The sequence below is a fragment of the Periplaneta americana genome, chromosome 3 (assembly GCF_040183065.1).
Source record: "Periplaneta americana isolate PAMFEO1 chromosome 3, P.americana_PAMFEO1_priV1, whole genome shotgun sequence".
Taxonomy (NCBI): Eukaryota; Metazoa; Arthropoda; class Insecta; order Blattodea; family Blattidae; genus Periplaneta; species Periplaneta americana.
In genome coordinates this window covers 87000986-87024290 of record NC_091119.1, presented here as the reverse complement: position 1 = coordinate 87024290, position 23305 = coordinate 87000986, and the positions used below count along the sequence as shown (strand labels likewise).

The 23305-nt window shown below is 36.3% G+C and overlaps 1 protein-coding gene across 6 annotated transcripts in view; it reads left to right on the top strand.

The window, feature by feature from the left end:
• The window catches only part of LOC138696238 (CKLF-like MARVEL transmembrane domain-containing protein 8), a 131228-nt gene that overhangs the window by 25552 nt on the left and 82371 nt on the right, over window positions 1-23305 (top strand). Inside the window, exon 2 of one of the 6 annotated variants that reach the window (XM_069820916.1) lies at window positions 2271-2350. The exons of 4 other annotated variants lie outside the window; for them this stretch is intronic. The gene's annotated coding sequence lies outside the window, so the exon portion shown is untranslated. Of the gene's footprint in view, window positions 1-2058; window positions 2351-23305 lie in introns of those variants that run through there. One more of the 6 variants, XM_069820915.1, reaches the window with a different exon arrangement.

Sequence of the window (23305 nt, the reverse complement as noted above, 5' to 3'; positions counted from 1 at the left end):
TGGACCTGGTGGAAAGTTTTTGTTAACCGCAGAGGTACTTGATAAAGTGAATCATGCATCCATTGTAACATTATTTGAAAACTCAATGTCTCTTTTATGGCCAGACGGAGTTAAACGTGAAAATATCCTCCTGCTAGTCACCGATGGCGCTGCTTACATGATGAAAGCAGGCAGACAAATAAAATTAAGCTACCCTAACATCTGTCACATGACTTGTCTTGCGCTCATTGTCTTCACAGAGTAGCCGAGACTGTGAGGAGTTCCTATCCAGATGTGGACCGGTTCATATCAAATATGAAACAAATATTTTTTAAAGGCACCTACTAGGTTACAAGTATTTAAAAATATAGCGCCAGAAATTCCCTTACCTCTGAAGCCAATCATAACACGCTGGGGTACTTGGTTGGATGCTGCAAGCTACTATGGAAAATACTACGAAAAAATAGTAGACGTGTTAGCAGTGCTCAATAGTGAGGATTGTTCTTCAGTTGCCATAGCTAAAGAGTTAGTGTCGGAACAGCTAAGAGACCACATTATGTATATTGAACAGAAGTTCAAGGATTTGTCAAAATATATTAAGCTGTTGGAAACAAGTGCCATGGAAATATTTAAGTCTCTTAAAGTAGTACAAGACTTGTCCACAGCCCTAGATCAAGTCAGAGAGGGGCCCGCCCAAGCAGTGACACAAAAACTGAAAACAATTATTGACAAAAATGTTGGATATTCTGATCTTTGCCAAATACGTGATCAGCTAGCATGTACTGAAAATCAAACACATAACAGTGACAGTCAATACATTTAGTATTTTAAGTTTGCACCCGTCACGTCTTGTGACGTAGAAAGAAGTTTTTCGCGCTTAAAATCGGTTCTAACTGACAATCGAAAAAGTTTCAATTCGAAAACCTTCGAATGTACATAGTCATACACTGTAATAAAACATACAGAGCACACCATTAAATTCAATGTATTTCCCAAGGTTATTAATAAAATATATGTTGTTCTAGACTGAAGTCACATTTCAAGCGGATCTGACAGTACCTCCTTTACGGAAGCGGGGTTGGAATGAGTTTATGTTGACATTGAAGTCGGTTACTTACGTACGTGCAGCAACACAAGTCTCCAAGGTCCGGGCCTTGGCAATTAGCTTCGAATTTTTCTCTTGCTACGTTCTTTATTTCCACAGCGATGTCCTCATCTCTTCATCTTCTTGGAAGAGACAGTACTTCCATCGGCCCGCACCTCTTCTCTCTCGGCGTGCCTACATAGCCTACACACGTCAAAACAGACAGAAACGCCACCATTGGTTTTCGGTAATCGTTTCTTGCGCGAGCTATACAACTCCTCTGAATTAGGCTATGTTTTCTTCATACTAATGCTTGAAAAAGACATCCCACATTATTTTATAGGGGTGCATTTCTCTCTCCGTTTATGGCTCTGGTATTACAAAATAGGTATTTCTTTAAGCATTTCCTTGTTTATTCAGATAAGATAAGATAAGAATATAGGTCCCATCTTTCTCCTTCGATACCGAGATTGATAATTGATTATCCCAAAGAAGCTTTTAGGACGTCTGCCTAGGTCTTCCTTGTTCTTCAGAACTGTATTAATGGGCAATTCTCGGTAGTCGGCTACTTTGTACCTTGTATTAGTTGTAAGTAGTCTCTTTAATTAGTTGTGTACAGTAAACTTTAAATTATCCAGACTGAAAATGTATGTAACCTGGCTATAAACTAAAAACATGGATAATCGAAAACACGGAATTTTATTGCATATTGTCATATAACGTTATACAGTAATTTGAAACACAGAATACCTTGCAATACATTTCATTCTAGTTGCTTTCGTGAAATAATTGTCCATTTTTTTCTCTAACAACTTAATCATTTATAGAGCATTCATTTTTAGCCCCATAACATGACAGACAGCGAATGTTAAGTTAAGAATAAACTTAAAGGAGTCCTACACAAGAATCCTGGTTATTTGGCATTGTGTTCTGTCAGAGACACTTGACGTGGCAAAAAACTGGCACAAGGTGGAGTAAAAGACAGTAACGTTCCTTATTTCCTGTTTGCTCCAGTAACGTCTTGTGGTGTTGAGAGAAGTTTCTCTAAATACAAACTGTTGTTAAGTGATCGCAGGAGAAGATTTAATTTCGATACTTTACGCATGCACTTAGTTATAAATTGCAACAGTTGAAGTTCATTTGTTTCGCTCAAGAATGATGAACAGAAGTGACTCATATTTATATTAATGCGAGTGTACGTGTCCAGTGTGTCCCAGCGGGTACTCCACCCCTTCCATCTGATGTCAACAAACAACGACGAGAACTCCATGTGCACACAACTTAAAGGTAAGGGGCTAAAAATGAATGCTCTAATTCATTTACACTAGTCTTGCGATGGTGACTAATATTTGCGGGCGAGAGCTATTTTATGCCCGCTGCGCGCGCGCGAGCTCTTTTACTTGTAAACATTGCTAAAGGATGTACAGATCTTAGAACACAGCGCATCATGACGGAACTGAAGCGCTTAAAGCTCTCAAGGAAGAGTGGAAGATACAATATTTATGCTTCGAACATGGTGATGAAGTCCAGTGTTTGTTGTGTAAAAAAAATATCATTTGCAAAAAAAGCAACATAAAACGGCATTATTAGACGCAACATGAAAAAATATAGGCATTATTCAGGAGAAGAGACAAATAAATTCATTTCGGAATTGACATCGAAGGTAAATTAATTTACATTTGGGTCAGCAGATAGTATCTAGATTCCTTTTATTTCTTTATTTTAAATGTATTATTGATGTTTTATTTGTTGCTTGTTTCTGGAATTTACTTTTATTAGACTACGTGTTTCTTTAATTTAGAAATAATATTTTATCTTTGATTGCACTTTAACTTATACTGTTACTAAACTCAAAATGCTAATTCACTTTTATTCCAATAACTATTTTCAGGATTTTTAGCAAATATGAACTAAACATTTTGAAACCTTTGATGCAAGGAGCTTTTTTAGTAACGTCAATATAAAATATACTTAAAAATATAATTTTAAAACTATTAGACCTAATTGCACCAAATTTTGTACAGATGATATTATTATAGATCTGTTTATATAGTTTAAATTTCACAAATTTTGGCCGAAATTGTGGAAGTTTTTGAAAGTCATACATATCCCCTTAAATGATTGACCCCAAAAATTACGATGGCTCTCAATATCTTAATTTAATCAATTTGTTTTTTTCGTGTTACGTGCATCTCACAAATCACTCTAAGAAAACTCATTACATAATCACGACTGGAGAGTAAGGACTACATTTTCACAATCACACAATCAATATACTCTATTTCAATCAATATTGCCATTATTATTTTTTCAACAAATACTCAAAAGTACTTAGAGATCACACACGTCGAGCAGGTAGACCCTATTAGTTTCTCCTAACCAATAAAGTAAAGTATTTACATAATAAATAATTGCTTTTAACAATAAAATGGTTTACATACAATTAACTTTTCCTATGTCTCTTTTTGTACCTAAAAACCCTTGCCTTTGCGATTTGTTTATATATGTACATGTATATTAAATAACTGAGTAATTAGCCCTATTACATAGCCAGAAATTTAGTAACGCAAGTTATTGTAATAATTGCTGCCTTTATTCGCTGCATGTGCATGTACATCCCTGTTGTCTACGTTACAGTGTATGTGCTATGCGCTCGCGATCAAGGTCGAGCTCTTCTACCATGATTGGGAGCTAATATCGTCTCATCCCTGATTACACCAAGCAACTCAAAACGTCACAAATTCATGATGCAATGTAAATACTACCAGCTATAGTCGCTACACACAAAGTGAAGACGGGGTGGGGAGCATCGGTCGAAGTAAGCTAGACAGCAGAGGCGGTTTGTGATCGTCACTATCTTCCGTGTGCATAACAAAGAAATAATAAGAGAAAGAAGGGATGAATATCTTTTTAGTATTTGATTACTTTCATCTACATTGTTTTATTTTTTTATTACAATATTTCCATTAGGTAAGATCTCAAAATTAGGGGTTGCCTCATAAGTAGCCACTACCAATTGTGCTGACATCTGTTAAGAGTGTCCTCTTTTGATTTTAATAGTCTATCTTGAACTTTGATAAAAAATGTTCACAAATATACGTAGAACCGAAAATAGCTGCGATTGTGGCAAAATGATATCAGACGTGGATATTTAGAGGAATCAGTATTTTTAAATACATCTAAACCAACACAATCCTTATGCTTGCTTTTCACAAAGGTGTCATTTTCGAGATCAGCAACCTCAAATTTTAAGTCTGGTCGTACCTTCAGAATGAGTGTGTTAAAAAGATTTGCAAATAGAGAGAAATCATTTTCCATTTATTAAAATCACAAAACCCTTCTATCTCTAAATTCTGAAAGTAATTTTTCCAGGATGTCGCAGTATTTATCTATTCTTGAATCAGAAACACTTGAAAATGACTTGAACAAGAAAAATGATTAAACTCATTTTCTTTCAATTGCACTTTCCAAACATTTATCATGAAAAAAGATTTCACAGCGTCATACATGTCAACTATGTTCTGATCACGTCCTTGAAGTCGGCAGTTTAGTTTGTTCAGAAATATCTGTTATGAACGCCAAATCACTATTCAGATAATACTGGATAACAGAGTGAGCCACTGCTAACAGTACAGACAACGATGAAGGAAGGGGTTCAGAGCGGAGAGGTGTGTTGTCACATGGAACTTACGTCAGAGTTCAGGCGCTTTTTCATGAAACACAATTTTGCGATGCCTATTTACATTCTCCTCATATCCGTTCTGATTATTTGTACGTCTGTTTCATGACCTTGGAGCGGTTTTACTGCTGATTAACACTTTTATGATTTGCTTATAACTTCTCATTTCTTGCTTATAGTTAAAACATTTTGTTTTCTAATTTTTGCCATTTCTCTCTTCCGTAATAACATCAGTCAGAGTACAGGAAGTAACATTCACGGAAATATGTTCGTTAAATTAAAATGCGTGGTTGAAGAAGGAAGTTCCAACGATGTATTCATTACGGCAGCATTTCTTCTAATTGTGCCATAAATTGAAACTGAATATTCTTTCCCTGGAAAAGAGTATTTAAATCAGTATTAGGGAAAAGATTTGAGAGGAAAAGAACATGGGAAGTTCAGATGACAACTGCACGTTTGAACTTCCGTTACGTTTCTTCGTATTTTCTTTTATAACGGGAATAAAATGACGAAGAAACCTGTACGGAAAAACCTGAAACCGGATAACTAGACACGGATAATAGAGTGTTTACTGCAATTATAAATTACATTATTTATGTTGTGTTTACAGTTCTCTTCTTATATCTCATTTTCGCTCTTTGTATAATAGTTTGCTTTCCTTTCTCAATACCCGGCTTTTACATCCATAAAGCAGAGTTTGGGTGACCAATACTTTAGGGCAGGGTTGGGCATCGGGAGCGGATCCAGTCTCTAAACGGGGACACTTAATATTCATCCGTCACAGATTCATCATAGCTTTTACAAACTTTCGGCTTTCGCTGTTCGCCGAAAATCCGCCACTGATGCACAGAGCCTTACTGTGTTTGTTTATAAGGCAGTGTAAGCGAAAAGGACATGGGCGGGGGTTTCTGCGTACCTTTCACTTCCCCTCTTGTGCCCAGAGATGGTCTATATGCATAGACCATTCATTATCTTGTGAAAACCGCATTGTTTGCCCAACGTAGTGATGCTTTTTTCTGCCTCAAATAATGTAATATTTATAACGATTTGAACTTAGTGACTTTTGCATGACCTTATAGGACTATATTCACAGTGCATTAGAATTTTATAATGCCATTTCTCTACAAAGATACTTTGTTTCCGAATCTTTTTCTTTATTATTGTCAAGCACCTGTCCACTCTTCATTCTTTTAGCTCATCTATGTATAGGGTTACCATGAGGAGAAATTCTATAGGAGGACATGGAATCTAAAATAAGAGGACATTGCTGAAAAAAGGAGGACTTTTTAAAAATTGGTACGAACAAAATAAAAGACAAAAACAAAGGCTCTCCTTAGTTTTCTCATTAGTTGCTGGATCAGTATTACATCTGTATCCTATTTATCGGTGGAGCCCACTTTGTGCACAAGAGCCTGAAGAGACAAACTTCTATCTTGTACCAAATAACTATGAAACTGTTCACAGGACATGTTGAAATTATATTTCACCATGATGATACCTCTGGCTGTCTCCGTTAGCATGCGATTTCGTTCTTTTGTCCATTGATCAGATATTAGGGAAAATACTCTCTCAATACTTCCATTGTGACTCGGGATAGAGAGAAATAGAATTGACATATTTTTAAGAGTTCTGAGAAAGTTTCAGTGCTCTCAGAACTATTTTATTTGAAGAATTTGCACCATTGTTTATCTAAATTTAAATCTTTGTCCAAATTAACTTGATTGGCATATCTTTGTACATTGAATAATAAAATAAAATAGCTTAGAATTATGAATAGTGACATTTCTAAAGTGTAAGAATTCAATGCATGTCAATAGGTCACCACATTTTATGTTTTTTATGTGCTCCAGCTTCAACCATTGATTGCAGTTAAATTCTTTCATAGATTTTTACTATTTGTTTAGATATTCTATGTATATCGCACATTATTCAATATTCATAATAATTCTAGTTGAAATGCGACATGCCGGACATTTTAATTTTTTTAACGCCTGCCGGACAGGATAAAATGATTAAAAAAGAGGACATGTCCTCCTTTTGCCGCACGGATGATAACCCTATCTATGTACCTACCACTGCTGATCTCCAGAGTTCTGTAGGCCTGTCTGTTGCTTTCAATTTTGAATTATTTTTGCAAACACGTACCCCAACATATGAACTATTGTATTATGTAAACTTGTATGAGTTATTCTCAAGGACAATTACTTAATATTTGCACTTTATATCGTATTTGTTATTAATCAACGTTGTTGTGCAAATGGGCGGTGCAGTGGTGGAGCGAGCGTGAGGCGGTCAGTGTGTCAGAATTAGACTCCAGCCCACGCGGATTGCACCCACTCACTCCCTTATAAAGCCACACTCCACGGCCCGAGCGGCTTCTGCGAATTGTGGAATCTCTGTACTGGTAGGCTGATTCACTTGCATACTGGATCGGTAATCTAATGTGACTGCACTACAGGATTGCCGATTTCAGGCGAGGGATACACTGTTGTCCACCCTGTTATGGATAGCGACGGAGGACAGTTCTGATAGGACACTTGTCTACCTGCCACTTACAAGCTTCCATGTTATTATTTGCGTCAGAATTGCATGCGTATTGATGGATAAATTAGTAATTTGTGTTTAAAGCATATTACGTGCACGTCTGAGTTAATTGTCAGCTCATACCACTCAGAACACCTTTCCTTAATCATAGGCGATAACATATTTTCACATTTTAACCACTGGGTCATTCCATATCAAATCAACAAGGCGCTCAACCCGACCGACTCAGATTTCTTTCAAAATTTGAGGGTTTGTTTGACCTGCCGCGCTAACTAAAACTGCCGAGTTTCATGTCCTGTGCTTTTCGTTTTCTGTCAGTGGCGTTTCAAACATGAAAAATCACATTTTTGTAAGCACGCCGCTTCAATTAAAATTATATATCTCAACAACGTCTCCAGATAAATTTACAAAACTTGGGTGATACATTCTTAATATGTGATAATTTTTATTACTTATATTGTTTTCTGCATGTATTCAATTACACTAAAAAACATGGTGAAACAATTTTCATATATTCATATTAAAAAATGCGGGGGTTATATTTTAATGAAAAAAATATATAGTACGCCTCAATTAGTAATATAATGAACTGATAAGTTTCAACTTGGAATCATCATAGGTTACAAAGATAAAAATTATTATGTCACAGCAAGCGTAAGCTAACCGTATAAGTCGCGATAATTATGTCCCACACATTCGTTGTATTTAATTATATTTGATCATATTCTTGAATGTCGCTATGTAATATAACATTTAGTACATAATTCGAATTTTTTAAATTATTACCTGAAATAAATTATTGTCACGTGGATTTTGTTAAATCTGAAGTTCTGTAAGAAATGTTACCTTTCATTGCTGAGATGAAATAGCCTGATCATCTTTCCAGACAGGATGATGCGTTGTTTCAGCTGCATTTTGAAACTGCTTAGCAAGTATAATACCCATCCTAAACAGCAGGACTGTATGAAACTTGTGTTCCAGGCACTGCGGTGGATTTTGCAAATCGAAGAGCAAGCTTTTTTTCCCTCTTCAGTATAGCCTTTTTCAGTCACATAAACGGTATTAATGTTTGGGAGATGATCCCTTGTCCAGTCGTACAATTTCCTAGGTGTAGTTATTTGTTTATCGGATGGTCTCTGCAAACTAGCACAAGCCGCAAACCTTTTAAGTGTCCCACCTACAACGTCGCATGCTCTTTTGCCATGCGATATGCAAAAATAATGCAATTCTGTTGGAAATCCAAAATCTTCTTCATGTAATGTGAGGTTCAGGAATTTTTTTTCTATTTTTATACTGAGCAGAGAATCCATCGGAGAAATACACAATTTTTGTTGTGAATTACAGATGTTTGTTTTAATGACTCCATTAGATATTTTTGAAACAGATTACAGCTGTAGTGTCATATTTCGGGCAGTGTGAAATGATTACCAGATTTTTAATAGAGACTGTATCGGATGACGATTCGTTATGATATGTTACGAAAGTATGAATGGTTGTCTGCACATTAGTCCTGTGATATGACTGAATTTCATCTTGGATTACGAAATAATAGTTTTCAGCGAAGTCGCATAACACAACAAGCAGGCATGGCTGTAGAAATGATTTCATATCACGTAGAAACTTACTTTGTTTAGATGATATAAATGAGTGAGTCAGTAAATCACCAGGTTTCTCCAAGAGACAGTCGAAAAATTTGTCTGTGGGTTTCATTATAGTCTCAAGCGTTGATCGGTCAGTCGTCATCCACTGCTTGTAGGTCACTGATTCACTGCAGTTTTATACGAAACATTTCTCTAAACCCTCTCTTATTTTGAATGTTTCAGGACATTCTGTACATTTCCTGAACAAGCAATTTATATGAGGAGGATTGCACACCATAGTAGCCAAGAAATGTTAAGTTGGAAAGTATAAAGAAAAATTTTCTTGAAATCCACGTAGACCTGAAACTTTAATAAATTGCTTCCGGCATAAGTTTTACATTCTGATAGGACACAAACACAGACAGTATAGTCCACTAACTCCAGCTAGAATACAATTTCTTGGTCAGGGTTAGAATTTTTAAACACTGCATATAATTAATTTCTGCTCATGTGATTTACTCCCTGATTCTTTAATCACAACAAATATTTCTTACCAGGCATCATTCTGCTTATCTCGTCAGAACAACAGAATTCTTTAACTTTACCGGCAACAGCCGCGAGCAAGGGTTTTCCAGGTTTCGGATTTGGTGAACACAAAATTCCCTTTCCCTTTGCCAGGACTTTTGCTTTCCGAATTATGTATTCGAAAGCTGAAAGAAACTCTTTTTTTATATTATTCACGCTGCAGCTTTTAGGTAGTAGTGTTAAAATGGTGATTTTCTCACTTTTACCTGAATTTTGAAAATTTTCCTGCAACTGAGACAAAATTTCAGAATCAGAAAAGGTCCTGGTTCCTCGGCATCTTTATATCGAAGACTTTGTCTTTTACAATATTTTCAAATTTCTGTCTCTTATATTTCTCTTGTTGTAGCCTTTCTTGTTTAATAAGGAACACACCTTGGTCAAAAAGACTTGTATTTAATGAACTTACATTTGCTGTAGAGTCGACGTATTCTTCATTACTAGAGTCATTATGAGGATTCTGCGTAATAGCATCATATTATATTTTTATTTCTTTGCGACACATAGCGCACACCTTTTGTTCCTGTTTTAAATCAGGAAATACATTAAGCATCCACGATATAACACTTCTTAAATTTTTCCTCTAATTACAGTGCCCTGATTTCTCGAAGGGATTGCAGCAAACATAGGCCTATAACTTAAAACGCGACCCATTACATCGCACAAAACTACCACATACTACGAAAACTAACAACACTGCACTTGAAACAGATTGCACGTTTTGTATAAATTGAAGATTGTATAAACTGCCACTCATGACGGCCTGACAGATCGATGACGCAGCTTATCAGACAAGTAGGAACTCGTGCGCATGCAGTGTTGGTGTAAGACGGGGTTAAGTGCTACAAACCAATACATTGATATATTTTTTTACTGATATTCCTGAAACGTTTCCAAAATGAAACTTACACCAAGGGGAGAATACTCTTACCTCTATAACATACATTTTTCGCGAAATAATTTATGTCCCGCATTTATAGATATTCAATGTTAAAATGTGTTTCACGTGACTATTCAATAAAGAATTCATTACTTTGGTGCAAACCTATTTTTATTGAAACGTATGATCCCTTAGCTTTAAAATAAGCCCAAGTTTAAGATTCTACCTCAATTAGAAGAGAAGTTATGAATTATTTTTGTTGACATAGTATGCGACATTTTTACATTTTTTCTCGTATTGACAGAATTGCTGTAGGGATATCGTGCATTATTGAGGGCTAAAATTTTACATAATTACTTAACTTAAGGTTTTTTACCACCCTACCAAATTTAATGAAAATCTGAGGTGGTCGGGTTGAAAAGTCCACTTTTTTGTGTTGATTTGACATGGAATGCCCCGTAACTTTCTCCATTTTCCTGTAACTTCATCCCTCTTAGCCCAAATATTTTCCTAAGAACCTTATTCTCAAATATTATAATATTATTGTATAATAATTCTCGTATTATTATTATTATTATTATTATTATTATTATTATTGTTACTATTACTAGCCGTACCCGTGCGCTCCGCTGCACCTGTTAGAAATAAATATAAAGTAATTACATAATTAAAATAGGACGTTTGATCCAGGGAACATTCATGTTTGTTAGAAGGATAAATCGTTTAATATGTTACTTAATTGAAATTGTATTTAAATAATTAAATTGCGATCATTTTGGTCCAGAGAGCACTCATTTGGTGCAATGACAATTCCTTTAACATGTTTCTTATTTGTTATTACATGCAACTATAGTTTAATGAAGATTGACATATCATTTAGTTTTAATGTGTAAACTTTATATTATTTGCTATATGGTTCAATTGAATTATGGTAATAACTTAATTTTAGCCATTGTTTTCTACGTCTTCAGTAAATGGCGCTTGGCCCACTATGGTTCTGAACCCTTCAAATAACTTAAATAGTGATACAGCATAAACAGTGATATGTAATTATATTTATTTCTTTCGAAAATGTAAGAATTCACGATCTCCTATGTACCATTGCCATGGAATGAATAAATGTGTTTTTTCTTCCTACTCAAAAATTTTATATTTTGCACATGGGAATTACTGCACGAAGAACAACGCTACAATCTGAGGCGGCGGTGAAAACGTATTGTATTGTTATTTTAAAAGTCTATCAGACCTACCAAATTTTGCATAGAATAAAACTTATCGGAAATCATTTTTAAAGAAACTTTTGTTATGTAATATTTTTCACAAAAATGCAATAATAAGCGAGATATTTCGATTTAATTCAGGCCCCGTTAAATGAAGTATTTTGAATGCCATATAGCCTAAAATCTAAATTACAACGAACTTAATTTATATTTCAATTATCATCGAAATCCGTTTATTTTATGGTAGAGACTTACCAAATTATACTAATACATAATATGTACATATTCGATTCCTGATTGGTTAATGGATTTTTCTGCATTGATCTAATCGAATGGTCTTCAACATTTATTAAATAAAGAGTCACTTTTTTTTTTTTTTTTTTTTTTTTTAAGAAATGCCTAAGTGCCGCAGATGTATTGGGAACATGATACTCACATAACACAAAATGTTATAACCAGTCTTCGGCCTAGGGACACAGAGTAATCAGTATAAGGTTTATAGTACACGGAGTATAAATGACGTCATGACCCATGTGCAGTTACCCGGCTGCAACAGCACAGGTGGATCTGTAATGTGCATTACCTTTGTGTGTAGGCCTATTGCTGCTTGGCTGCGGTACGTGTAACAGGCTTCGGCGTAGGGACACCTGATTGAAGGTTAAAACTCACGTTAATACTGTAATGATAGACATTTATTGTCTACACTAGGAATGTACTGTATATACTGCATCTATACAGGGTGAAATATATTTTGTGCCGTACTGTGACGGACTGTTTACATGTTGAAACACGAAGTAACGGCGCTCTTCATCTCCCACTCCACTCGACCAACAGAACACTATCGTCCGTGCATTCTGAACTTCATGCGTTTCTGTGCCCAGGATCGAAGCCTGGTCATAACATAATAACATTAGCGCCTGTGTGGCCGGTACTGTCGCCCTTCAAAATCCTCTCCGTCGGTTGGGTTTGAACCCGCAAATCTCGGATCAAACAATCAGCTCGTTACTCAAGAACACATAACGATTGTTGGAGAGTTCACTCTGTGCCAGTGGTGTTTCGTGGCCCAGGTCAGGGGTCTTGCTCGATGATCGAAGTTTGTTACTGGAAAACACTTAGGTCTAATACACTTAAAGCAAATTTTTTTATTTGGAGGTAGGAATTTAGAATCATAACAGGCACTTATCTGAAGCAATCGCCACTGATACAGAACGTGTCTTATTTTTATTCTAGTTCAAGAATGGATGTCATCTGGTTTTCCACTTATGTTTGCCACTAAGTCCAGGGTTCGTGATTGGAATAGGCCTAGGGAAATGGACTTTTGAGAGCAATGGAAAAGCGACAGTTGCATGGTTTTACTATGATGCATATTTACGTAGAATTATTTGTGGGATAACCTGTCAACAGCTGCATAGCTTTACTACTACTAGTTGAACCACAGTCTAGTATATACAGGGTGTTTAAAAATACGGGGCATAATTTCAGGTATGTATTTCCCACATGTAGACAATCAAAATAGTTAATTACAACATGTGTCCGGAAATGCTTTATTTCCGAGTTATGGCCTTCACAACATTGCAATTCACCGGAACGTTTTTCTTTCCGCAGGTCGTTGCCGTCAAAGGAGACATTAAGAGGGCACTCTGACAGTTCATTCCGAGGCGAAGGTTACATTCAGTGTTGTGTAGGCGTTAGACTGTGCGACATGTATTCAAATCAAGAGCTGGCAGAGATACACTTCATGTACGGTAAGGCAGACGGCAATGCTGCGCTGGCTCTTCGTTTGTACCAGGAGAGGTACCCACAGCGACAATGTCCAGATCGGAAGACATTTGTACGTCTCCAGTACCGTCTGTGCGAGTATGGAAAATTTGACTCTCCTGGTTTGGGAAGAGGACGACCAAGATCTACAACTCCAGAAGTACAGGAGGAGATTCTGGAGGCTGTGAACATGACTCCTTCTATCAGCACACGAAGGGTAGCGTTGCAAGTCAATGTTCCTCATACGACTGTCTGGAGACTGTTGAAAGAGTATCAATTATATCCTTATCATTTGCAACGTGTACAGGCCCTGTCACCAGCAGATTACCCTGCACGAGTTAGGTTCTGTCAGTGGTTCTTGCAGCAGTGTGGTGTAAATCCGAACTTTTATTTACAGATGAAGCACAGTTCACACGAGATGGCATAACAAATTTCCACAATCAGCATGTATGGGCGTATGAAGACCCATGTGCAACTGTTCCATCTCATCACCAGGTGCGGTTCTCCCTCAACAGGTGGGCCGGTATCATTGGTGATCGATTAGTTGGACCCCATGTACTTGTAAACAGACTTAGGTACGGGGCAGGCGTACACAAACTTCCTGGAAAACACCACACCTCATGTTTTAGAAGACACTCCACTGATCAATCGTCAACACATTCACTTCTTGCATGATGGCGCTCCTGCACACTTCAGTCGTACGGCTCGCCGGTACTTGGATCGAAGGTTTCCTGATCGATGGATAGGTAGAGGTGGCCCAATTGCTTGGCCTCCACGCTCACCTGATCTGAACCCTCTCGATTTCTACTTGTGGGGCCATCTAAAATCATTGGTTTATTCGTCTCCGGTGCCTGATTTGGAATCCCTTCGGAATCGAATTGTGGCATGTTCTGAGGACATACGCAATACTCCTGGAGTTTGGGATCGTGTTCGCAGGTCAATGAGACATCGATGTGAGGTCTGTATTCAAGCAGGAGGTGGACATTTTGAACATCTTCTGTAATGACAACGACCGGGCGGAAAGAAAAACGTTCCGGTGAATTTCAATGTTGTGAAGGCCATAACTCGGAAATGAAGCATTTCCGGACACATGTTGTAATGAACTATTTTGATTATCTACATGTGGGAAATACATACCTGAAATTATGCCCCGTATTTTTTTTTTATCATGAAGCTTGAGTTGTGAGGGTGCTAGGAACAATAGACTGTGCCGATATTTCGCATTGTCTGTAATGACACGATCGTAGCAATCCTAGTGGTTAGCAACTATCTATGGATGCATATTTACTACGTATTGAGCTTCGTGACTGTAGGCTATATACTAGACTGTGGTTGAACTACGTGTGAGTGCAATTACCTGTTGACGGTTGCATAGTTGTAGGGCCTACTATGCTGCATTTCTTTACGCAGAACTACGCATGGGTGGTATGATAAATGGAACAGTGAGAATATAATGATAACGGAAAGACGAGAAGAACAAGAGATGAAGGCAAATACAAGGAGGAAATAAAGAGAACAAGGGGAAGACAGGAGAACAAGGGAAAGACAGGAGAACAAGGGGAAAACAAGGAGAATGTAAAGAGAACAAGGAAAACGAGAGAAACACAAGGAGAACGAGGTGAACATGAGAAAAAAAAGATAGAATACGAGAAAAACAAGAAAGCGAAGTTACATTTTTGTGTGATCAGTTCTTAAGTTACCCATCTCCTCCATACCTAGTAAGGAGAAAGACGTGAAGATATTCAGTTGTTCTAGATTTATGGAACGTAAAAGGAAAAAGAAAATACATTCTCGTCTATGTCAACGCGGCATAATGGCTCACAATAGTGACATAAGTATAGTAAGTGTTGTTTTCCACTGCCCAGTGGCAGTTCGTGCTTAAAGTGACAAGGGGTTCACTACTTTTATGATATTACATAGTTTTCCAACAGTTTAAACAATATAGATATATTATTTGTCATTAACATTTATATTAGTTATGGAGTAACAGTTTAAACAATATATCATTTCTGAAAATTTGAAAAAAAATACTAGGAGCAGCTGTTGTACTCGGGGACACTTGGTTTATTTTCAAGGTTATGCGGTGGAATTTTTGTTTTCGCAGTTGACCACTCTAATTTCATCATTCAGCTGTTCTGTGAATAATTTACTTTTTTGTGGAAGCAATCTGGAGAGATTTTATTTTAAAAAATAAACTCCGTGACTGAGTTGATTGCTCGAGCGAATTTAGAAGAAATAAGAGAAGAAAATTTTGTTCTCATTCATGTGCCAGAAAAGAGAGACAAATTATAAATTTTTTGTTGGTAGAATTTGTAAGAAGATTTGTGAAACAGAATTTGAAGTTCAGTATCTAAAGAAGTTTAGTAAATATGACAATTTATTTTTTTACATGATGAGCAATCAGAAATTTTTTACCTTCCTTTAGAGGATATGGTGATCAAACTTCCCCACCTTCTCAAAGAAAAGCTTAAAGCCTAAGGGGCGGTAAGAAATATGTTATCAAAATGTCATTTGTCATTTGAGAATTATTTTGAACTTTATAAAACTTTAAAATTAGCAACATCATCACTATTGTTATTACATTAAATTTAAAGGCAAAACCTATCATTAATAATAATTAGAAAACAGTAAATAGTCTGTATTTTGTATAATTATGAACTTACTAAAATATTAGTTACATTAATATTACATTGAACCATGTCCCAATGTATGTCATCCTGTGTTTCAAGGTACATTACCCTTATGTACCTAGGGACGGTATGTAGCACTTTAGGAAAATTAAAAAAATCTATACAAAGAATTTTTAATTGAAACCTTATTTTGTTTCTAAGTTACTTTACACTTCAGAGATACTGTTGTTAATAATAAAAAATTATAAAAGCTTATACAACAATTTTAAAAATTTAAATTTAAAAAACTGTGCCTAGGTACAACAGCTTCCCCTACAGTTCTTTAAAGTAGATAATTATCTTAAAATGAGCCTGATGATGATGATGATCATCATCATCATCATCATCACCACCACCATCGTCATCAATTATCTTTGAAAGAACATAGCGATTTTTCCTTACATTATCATTCTGTCTTTCAATATTCTGCCTGAAAGCTGAGTTAAGCTGTTGCCTAATTTATGTTCTTCCAAGGACTGATAAATCTAGGCAAGCGTTCTTATGACTCTTATGAGCAATAGATTCCTCACGCTTCTTAATTTTCTGTGTCAAATGGCTTAAATCTGACACACCAGTGCATGTCTAGCTCTTATCTTTACCTTTTAGGAAATAACAAGGTAAACAAAATAATTTGCAAATCCAGCTGTTTCTTTAATATATTTTTACATTAAAAGCTCTGCAAAATGTCTTACTTCGGCTTGTTTATGCTTGCTTTAAATCGAGTTGAGGTAACGGCCTTCCAAGCTTCTTTATTTTACACTTATCTTCTAAGATTAAAACTGAAAAAATTGTTTGTAAGAGATATTGAACGTTATTCATTTTCTTTGGAAACGAACACTGGTCACACTCACAGATGACTATATTAGGGCTAAAACACCAAGAACGACCATTTTTAAGTTTCCACCATAGCTTGTCGGCTGTCTCACTATTACGTCAGTGGAGAGCTGCGCTGAGCGCAGTGCGCTGGTCTTTTTACCAGCGCATACACACGTTTTCCCTGTAGCATTCCCCCTTATCTTTCGCCTTGCACGCAAGTCCAGAAGCTAGCTCGACGAGGTTCAGAGCAGAAAGTGAACCTGGTAAGCATGAATTCGATCTCTGCGGTTCATAGGTTTTCATATGACAAAAATACATGAGAGCCGCAAGTAAAATTATTAAAGATGAGCAAGAAACAAAGAATGATAGTGTAAATTGTAAATAAATTTATTTAAACAATTAAGTTATTTTTTATTGTTTTTGCTGGGGGTTCTCTGAACCATTGAACGCATAGGACGCACCGCCACTGCCACTGTCACTGCCACAGGTGTCCATAAGAAAGTGCTCGCGTGTCTCAGAATGATGTCATATCGTATTTCTGTAGGTCGTAACTGACACAGTAGCGCGTTCGTTACAAAGTATGCGTGCTTTCGTTTGATTTGCAGATTTGCAGCAGAGACGTAATATGAAGAGTCGTTGGCGTGTTATAACGAGTAACGAAAATGGGTGAAATAATAATAAAAAAGTGTAATTATTTCCAAGAGAGAAACTCGGACAGTCTCTTATTCCAGTAAGAAAATGTTTGTGACACGTTGCACGGGAAGTGTTGTTATAACAGAAAAATATACGCCACTCCAGTTGAATATTTTTATTTAAAAAATTAGATTGTAAAATTCGGTGTCGGCTAGCTCAGTTGGTACACTCATCCTCTTGTCAAATTGAGTACCGGGAATAAAAAAAAATAATCTAAACGGGAGGATTTTACCTGTCTTGAACTCATGACATAGTCAAATATTAATTCATATGAAAGCAAGGATGTTAGGTGGGATCATGCCGATATGCTTATAAATCAGGGACAAATTAATGAGAAAAAATAATTTTGGACTAGACTCTTAGGTATATATGTGTGTAGCTTTTTTATTGTTCTTCATTGAGTTTCAAACTATGGAGAGACTGAGTCATGTGAAGTCAGTGGAAAGCCGATTCTTGTACCAAACAACAAAGGACGTCGCATTGACAACATTCATGTCCAGAGTAGGATTCGAAACCATAATTGTAGTTGCACACCGAGCAGAAACAGCGTCTTTCGCGTTACATAATAATAAAAATAATAAATATCGCAATTGTGATCTTTCTTCATAAGGACTGATATCAGAGTAGGGTTACCAGAATTTTTTTAGAATTTCCGGGAACAGGTATCGATGTACGAAAAAAGCTATTTTAATATTTTTGTTATTTTGCCATTCACTTATGTTGTTTTCACACACTTTAAATAATTAAAATATTCACTCTGCTTACACACTAAAAATATTCATTCTACTTTACTATATTGGTATTTTCAGAAGAGTGAATTTTTTTAAGCAGGTGTTCTCGAGATCTCAATTTTGCAGGAATTCTTGACAGGTCTACGGCTGTGGAGTAACGGTTAGGACGTCTGAACGTGAAACGAGCGGTCCGGGTTCAAATCCTGGTTGGGACAAGTTATCTGGTTGGTTTTTTTCTGTGGGTTTTCCCTCAACCGATTGAAGCAGAATTGCTGGGTAACTTTCGGCGTTGAACCTCGGATTCATTTCGCCATCATTAATTCACATATCTTCATCCATACCATAGGCCGGTTTAAGTTCACGGTATGGTGTGCTGCACTTGTACAAGAGCGCGGCCGTTCGGCTACCCAATCATTCACAGGATAGGAGTGAAACCTCAAGCTGCAGTGCAAGCCTTCGGGTCCTTCCTCCGTACAAGAGAGGGGAAAAAAATAACGAGCTGGCTTGAAAAGTTTCCAAACTATTTCCGGATTTTTAAGATGTCCACATCATGGTCCCTGAAGAAAAAACTTTCTCCACTGAAGTACTGTTAGTTGCAGGAAGATACAGATATAGTGCAATCAAATTCTGGAGTTGTACACAGGGAATAATTTTCTCAGAGAAATTAAAAGAAAAGTCACCCATTTTCAGCAAAGATCAGCATTTTCTTCATTCCACTTTGCTGTTTTCTCTGGTCACATATTTCTTCAAGCAAGAAATTTCATCAAATAAATTGTTTCTTCCAGTGAAGTTCATCTACATTGGAAGAAAAATAATGGGTTGTCTCTTCAATTTTATCTCTTCCATAGACAGCCTATTGCTTGGGCTTAGGCTATCTTATGAAAGAATACCCCAGACACTCAGATATTCAACACTGAAAATCCGGGGATATGTGGGACAAATTATTAAATTCGGGGACATTCGGACGAATTTTTTTCGGAAACAAAAGAGAAATTCAAGGATTGTCCCCGGAAAACGGGGATACCTGGTAACCTTGCTTAACGACACCTCTGATTAGCGGACAGTTTAAAATTCTCCAGCAGAATTGTGAAGGTGCATATGCGAAAATAACTACGGAATAATCAATGGGGGACTTTCTCACTAACGAACGCAGATATCTAAATATGCATGCGAGTTATGTCCTGTTGAAATTTCAACTACACTTAATTATTTTGATATCATCAGCTAGGGGGAGAAAGGCATTAACTAATTAAAAACGCTACACCCAATTCTGGGTGACCCGAAACAAATTGCCATAACCCTTCCTCTTCCTTCCTCAACTCAGCTGGAAGATAGGGTTGAAGATCGTGCACAAAGCTACGTTGTACATTTTCGTAATGCTTCCCATTTCTGTAATCATTACGAACATGTGGAACAAGTTGAGTAGGAAGAAAGGAGCTGATCTGAAATAACTGCTGTTAAAGTATTTAATACCATAATTTATGATCATGTAACCTTAGGACAGAAACGCGCCCACACCAAACACCACGACAGTGAAATGAAATACGGTAGAAAATATAAATAAGTAGGACAGACCAACAATGTCTGATTTTATCAGATGCGACCATCAGTCGCTTACAATGGAATCCCATTGAAGCTGGAAATGGGTCATGAGTCACTCCTTATTTGTTTATATGCATGAACGACTCCGGCCGGGCGACCTGTATGTATATAACACTCATATCAGGGTGACGTCATCGAGGCCAGAGTCGTAAACGGCGACTTTATCAAGGCTGACGTAATGCTGAATAGTAGAAATTCATTAAAAATTATATGTTATTTTAATTTATTTTGTATGGCAGTATATCATCATCTGCGAGGTAGTGGCTGTTTATGGATTGTGTTTGTTGACTATGCACTAGGGTAACCCCTGCCAACCTAAACAATTTTTGTTTTCTAAACGAAGTGATTAATTTACATTAAGAACATATAAATTTTTCGTGTATAGTGATTAAAGGTAGATTATATAGTCTTAATATTTGTTTTTTTTTTTTTTATACAAGGTCACTACACTATGCGACTTGTTATACGATGGTAATAATACGTGTCTGAACATATCACTGCTCAAAACAACAAGCAAAGGTTCTTAATACAATGTTGCCAGATCTCGCCTTTGAAGTACTATAGGCCTACTATGAGCTCAAAACTATTGTATTTAGGATCAATCTAACGTACTCTCCTCGCGTTGAAAGGAATTGCGCTGCCGAAAGATTAGAAGAAAGTTAAATTCAAACACTATTAAATATTATTTCAGTGAAAGACAGACTTACAGTAAAAATTAAATACCACAGATAAGAATCTATTAAAAGGCACAAGAACTTACAAGCTTTCAGGCATCTGTTGCTCTCATTGATCCCGAGGTTTTCTCTTGGAACTTCAATCGTCTATCATATTTTTATATTCTTGAAGTACCACAACGATTTTTTGGTCTTTCGATGGACCGTAAGGGACTGTGAGGATCGTCGACATGTTTTTCTTCGAGCATTACCCCAATTTAAACACTCAGCATTTGATGTATGCCGTTATACAAATTATTCCAACAAAAGATAAATGCAGACAAATAAAAATACATGACACTTTTTTCATTTCATTTCATTTATTGTATTCCACAGATCTTACATTAGCATTTTAAGATGTGAAACAAGTAAAGATTTTACAAGATTACAATTTCTTGGGAGATGAAATGAGGCCGAGGATTCTCCATAGATTACCTGGCATTTGCCTTATGGTTGGGGAAAACCTCGGAGGGGGGGGGGGAAATCCAACAAGGTAATCAGACCAAACGGGAATCTAACCCAAGCCCGAGCAGGTCCGCCGACTGAGCTACGTTGATGACTCTACAAAAAATACAGTACATAGCAAGCAAATGATTCAATTTACTACGCTAAACAATATATTATTCATCAGTTGAGCCATAAAAATATATAATACATAGCAAGTAAGTCAATCATTTGAGATACACAAAAATAGATAATACATATGATGCAGATTACTTCAATTTACAAGCATTAACAATTCATCAGTAGGGAGCGGATTTTTATGTGCTAAAAATTTACATATATTTATTTTTTATGTGCTAAAAAGTACAAAAATATTTGCTAAAAATAAAAAAAATATATATTTTTTTTAATATGACAAAAATACCTTGCTTAGCTTGGAAAAAATGTTACTAGGTACTCACCAACCACATTTGAGTGCTAGCAGTTGGCCGAGAATTGCAGTGAACAACAAATTCTCCATCACAAATGCTTGCCGATTATCTCTGAACAACGACTTATACTGTGAAAACGATTTTTCCACATCACAGGACGTCAGACGTGCATATTTAAAAAGAGGAATGTCACAAACACAAACACCGTCAGTTTCACCTACAGGCACACCCTCCAATACTTGAGCAACTTTACATATATTTTTATATCGACTTTTTCCCAAACACATTCTGGAATTTGTCCCTTAGTACTTGTACTTCTGAACCTGGTAGCGAGTCTAGTTTAATTTCCACGGCACGCACCTCCCTGTTTCAGACAACAGGTTTTTGGATGTTTCAAGTTTTTTTTATGGTGTCAAACAAAAGATTTGCTAATAGGAAAGCCAAATCGTTTTTAAACAACCATCTTTCAGTATATTTTGAAGGATATCGTTTGACGAAGCCCGATAACAGGGAATCACAACAAGACGTATTGCCTTACTTGATGGACATGAGCGAGAGGCGAGAGATTTGTTTAAATTGAATAATGTTCATACCAAGCTCTTATCTGTTGTGTTTCACAAACAAAGCGTGGAATGAAATCATCTTCAGCAACAATAAACATTCCTAATTATGTGTTGCAAGATCTCTCCTTCTTGTCCATGTTAATTTATTCTCTAATAATAACACTGATATGCTGCCTAGCAGTTCTCAGAACTTGTGGCGACACTATTACAAAAATGGATGACGGATACACCACACAGTGCTTAGAAACACGAAGTAACCAAGGATTCTTAAAAAGATAACGTACTTTTGAGTGGCATAATTGATTTAGTTTTAAAATGTTTAAAAGTTCCTGTAAAAAAATTATGTAAGTAAAAAAACTCCAAGATTTATGTGTTTTATAATAGATTTCCTGAAAATATGTATTTACATAATTTTTTTTTGTGAAAATATGTGTTTTTATGTGAAATAAAATTCGGGTTTTAAACTTGAAACTTCATGTTCGGAATTTTTAACTTTGTTAATTGTGTTTTATCACACGCAAAAATAATATTTAATTACATAGAAATCCGCTCCTTATTCATCAGTTGAGCTATGCAGATACAGTTCATCAGTTAAGCTATACAGAAATATATTACATCGTAAACAGATTAATTCAATATTTACAAGCATATTTTAGTTGAGTTAGTTTATGCAAAATTGTGCAATACATATCAAGTAGATTAATTCTGTTAACAAGCATAACAATTCCCCTTTGTAGAAGTTATAAGTATATACAGTAGAAGTATGGTTAATTCTGTTCGAAATCATTTCTAATGGTTCTCCTAAGCTTTAACAGAGGGTAGATGGAGATCTGATTTATGTCTTGTATTAAAATTATGAATGTCTTGATTAGTACTAAATTTATCTTTGCTTATAATAGAAAATATCATTAGGAAAATAATGTACTCCTAAGGTAAGGTCAAGATTTCTAAATTTGTCATTTTATGCACATCAGCCAATTATCCTTATACTGCAACTTTCTTTTATAAAACAAAAATATGTTAGCTTCAGGCGAGTTGCCCCAAAATATTAATTCATATTTCACTCCAGAATGAAAGTATGCAAAGTATGACATTTTAAGTGTGTTTATATCGCCAATAGAGCCGCCAAGGTGGTCTCGCGACTAGAGCGCTGGACTTACAATCCTGTGGACCCGGGTTCGATTCTCGGTGTACCCCCGATTTGTAACTTGTGTTGGGCAAGCCCGTAGTCCAGGTAACACAAAGGTTTTCTCCGGGAAGCTCCGGTTCCCCTGTGGCACCCCAAAAAATCTCCACAATCATCTCATCGCGGGTGTAGTGTAGACCAGCCTTCTACA